The following is a 4,213-nucleotide window of genomic DNA, read 5'->3' on the forward strand; positions in this document are numbered from 1 at the left end:
GGTCAAAAGTAAAACACTGGTGAGGAGGGAAGGGAGCAAAAGAGAGAGAAAAGTATAACTTGGGAAAAATAGGATGATGGGAAATACAGAGTTAGTCATTTAAATTATGAATGAAAATGGGATGAACTCTTCTATAAAATGCAGAATGGATTAAAAGCCAGAATCCTACAATATGTTGTTTACAAGAAACACATTTGAAGCAGAGAGATACATACAAAGTAAAGGTAAAAGGCTAGAGCAGAATTTATTGTGTTTTAGCTGAAGTTAAAAAAAAAAAAAAAAAAGCAGGGATAGTGATCTTAATATCAGATAAAGCAAAAGCAAAAATAGATCTAATTAAGAGATATAAGGAAGGAAACTACTTCTTGCTAAAGGATACTATAAATGATGAAGTAATACCAATAAGCATATATGCACTAAGTGGTATAACATCCAAATTCCTAGAGGAGAAGTTAAGTGAGCTGCAAGAAATAGAAAGCAAAGCTACACTAGTGAGGGATCGGAAGCTTGCTCTATCAGAACTAGATAAATCTAATCACAAAATAAACAAGAAAGAAGTTAAGGAGGTAAATAGAATTTTAGAAAAGTTAGGTATGATAGACCTTTGGATAAAATTAAATGGCGAGAGGAAGGAATATACTTTTCCCTCAGTAGTAGTACATGGAACACACACAAAAATTGAGCATATATTAAGACATAAACACTTCAAAATCAAATGCAGAAAGATAGAAGTAGAGAATGCATATTTTTCAGATCATAATGCAACAAAATTAACTGGAAACTAAATAATCTAAATCTAAAAAATGATTGGGTGAAACAACAAATCATAGAAACAACCAATTATTTCGTCTAAGAAAATGACAATAATGAGACAACATATGGAAATTTATGGGATGCAGCCAAAGCAGTTCTTAGGAGAAATTTTATACCTCTAGATGTTTACTTGAATAAAATAGAGAAAGAGAAAATCAATGAATTGGTCATGCAATTTAAAAAGCTAGGGAAAAAAATTAACCTTCCCAATTAAATACTAAATTTGAAATTCTGAAAATAAAAGGAGAGATGAATAAAACTGAAAGTAAGAAAACTATTGAGCTAATAAACAAAGCTAAAAGTGTTTTTTGTTGTATTTTCTTTTTTTTTTTTTTTTTTTTTTTTGAGGCTGGGGTTAAGTGAGTTGCCCAGGGTCACACAGCTAGGAAGTGTTAAGTGTCTGAGACCAGATTTGAACTCTGGTCCTCCTGAATTCAAGGCTGGTGCTCTATCCACTGCGCCACCTAGCTGCCCCTGAAAGTGGGTTTTATGAAAAATATATATATATATAGATCAACCTTTAGTTAATTTGATTAGAAAAATTAAAGAAAATCTTTTTTAAAATGTATTATCATTATTCTGTAAGAATATTCTCTGGATTTCCCCTGGTTTTACTATTTTAAAATGCAAATCTTAGGACATTTCTCACACCTCATAAAAATATTTGACTTAGATTATTGCTTGGCAATAACGTAAATACCTTGAGTTGATGTGATTCAATGAAGTATTTGTTAAGTAGTTTTAGTTTCTGTTTATGCTCTTGGAAACTGGTTTGTGTCCAGATTGTCTCAACTTGGTAATAAGCCTCTGGAGATGCCATCTATTTCCTTCACTTATTGAAACCCACAATTCAGTATTGGCATAAATGAGCACATAATTAATTCTGGTCATCTTTCCCTCTTCATAATATTCTGAAGGTACTGGTGACACATACCATGCTATTAACTGCTGTCTGTTATATTTTCTGTTGTTCTCCCCTCATTACAAAGAAAGACCTTGACAAAAAAATTCAGATACTTAGCTTCTAATAAGAGCACTCTTTCTATATGCCTCCGTGTTCTTACAAAACACTTAAGCCAAGCATATTGTATGAATAAGGCTGTCAGTCCATTGCTCTCCAATAACCAGCTTACTGGATTCTAGTACTATTTTCATTATTGTCTGCTAAATTGTTCCTTAAAAGCTTTAATTTTTAAAAAATATACTATATTTTTATTTTACCCTCTAAATATTTAGAAAAATTCCTTTTTACAAAAAAATAAGGGGAAAAACAGTCTCTCTTCATAACTAACCAACTCATTAGCTGAGTCAGACAGTACATGTAATGCTTGTTTCATTCCCCACTCTCCCAATCCTTTGCCTCTGCAAAGAATCAAGAGACATGCATTTTCATCTTTGGAGTCAACTTTGCTCATTATAATGACACAGTATTCATGGATTTGTTGTTGTTTCCATCCACATCATTGTAGTCAATGTAATCAAATATTATTTCAATTTGTATGAGTTTATATAGAGTTTTCACATTTCCCTAAATTCCTTTTTTTCATGCCTTATGATGCAGTAATATTCCATTATCTTTAGATATAAATTTTATTAGCCATTCTTCAGTAGATAAAATACCTACTTTGTTTCCCATTCTTGAGTTCTGCTATGAAATTTTGATGCATGAGGAGCTTTCCTTTCTTTCTTTGGGGCATATAAATCTAATAGTGGTATACTGGGGTCAAATGGTATGGACATTTGCATCATCTTATCTCTGACATTTCTTTGTGGTGTATGCCAGTAGCAAAAGTAGATGCAAAAGGCTGTATCCCGTCGCTGGAGAGAACTGGCTACTTTGACCTCAGCTAGTTTTATCTTTTACTTTCTGATACACTGTCTGCAGAGAGGATCTTAGCCAGCATTTTAATATGTATCTTTAAGGGAATGAATGGGAAGTGATCCAAAAATCTGATGAATTAGTTGGCAACCTATATCCGTCAGTCTGCTGGGAAATTCTTCCTAACCTAATTCCTTTCTCCTTCCAGTTAAAGCTCATTTCTTTTGTTTGTCCTTAGCAGAAATGTAAGAACCTTCTCAGAATTTAGGTTTCTAATGAAGAAAATTATACCACGTTGACTACTTAAAAAAAAAATTGTTGTATGGTATCTTATTGCTTGCCGTCTCAATGAGTGGGAAGAGGTCAAGGGAACTTGGCACTCAAAAACAAATAATGAAATTATACACTGTTGTAATGAGATTGGGCTCATGCTGTCAGAACAGGGCTCTAACTGTCCAATCCCTTATCTATGTATAGACCTACATCCATCTACTCATCATCCATCTATCTATCTGCTATTTGAGAATTTCTCAAATGTGTCAATACATTTGATAATATCTTGGGTGACAGAATAGGACAAATCCATTATACCATCACTCTTCTAATTAATTCATTTTTAATACACATTGTTTTGTGAATCATGTTGAGAGAGAAAAATCAGAACAAAAGAGAAAAACAGAAAAAAAAGAAGTGAGCATAGCACTGTTGATCTACATTCACTCTTCACAGTTCTTTTTCTGGATATAGATGGCATTTTCTGTTCAAAATCTATCAGGATTGCTTTGGATCACTGAACCACTGTTGATCATCACACATTGTTATTGTGTACAACATATTTCTGATTCTGCTTCAATTCATGTAGATCTTCCCAGGCCTTTCTAAAATCAGCTTGTTCCTTCCCTTTTTTTTTTTTTTAATAGAACAATAATATTGCATTATTTTGATATACCACAGTTTATTCAGCCATTCCCCAACTGATGGGCATCCAGTTAACTTTTAGCTCTTTGCCACTAATATGAGCTGCTACAAACATTTCTGCACATGTGGATTCTGTTCCCTTTTTTATGATCTCTTTGGGTTACAGACTCAGTAGGTACACTGTTGAATTAAAAGATAGGCATAGTTTTGTAGCCTCTTGAGCATAGTTTCAAAGTGCTCTACAGAATGGTTGGATCATTTCACAACTCCACCAATAATACATCAGTGTCCCAAATTTCCTACTCCATCCAACATTCGTCATTATCTTTTCCTGTCATCTTAGCCAATCCAACAGATGTATAATGGTATCTCAGAGTTGTTTTAATTTGCATTTCTCTACAATATGGAAGGTGGTCCAAAAAGCAATTCTGCTTCCCAAGCTGTCATAGCCACCATTTTAGGAGAGGATAGGATGCAGGTGTCTAGCAGAGGCGAATCTTTCATCTTTCTCCTTACCCCAGTTTTGCTTCTATTACCCTTCCCCATTTCCTCCAAAGAGAAAGAGTCCTTCCAAGAAAAGAAGCTTCAATTCTATACCCATAAGGACCAGGTTGTCATGGGAGAGCCTGACTTGAAAGAATCAGGAGGGATTTTCTCCAACTT

Source organism: Sminthopsis crassicaudata, chromosome 1 (assembly GCF_048593235.1).
Source record: "Sminthopsis crassicaudata isolate SCR6 chromosome 1, ASM4859323v1, whole genome shotgun sequence".
NCBI lineage: Eukaryota > Metazoa > Chordata > Mammalia > Dasyuromorphia > Dasyuridae > Sminthopsis > Sminthopsis crassicaudata.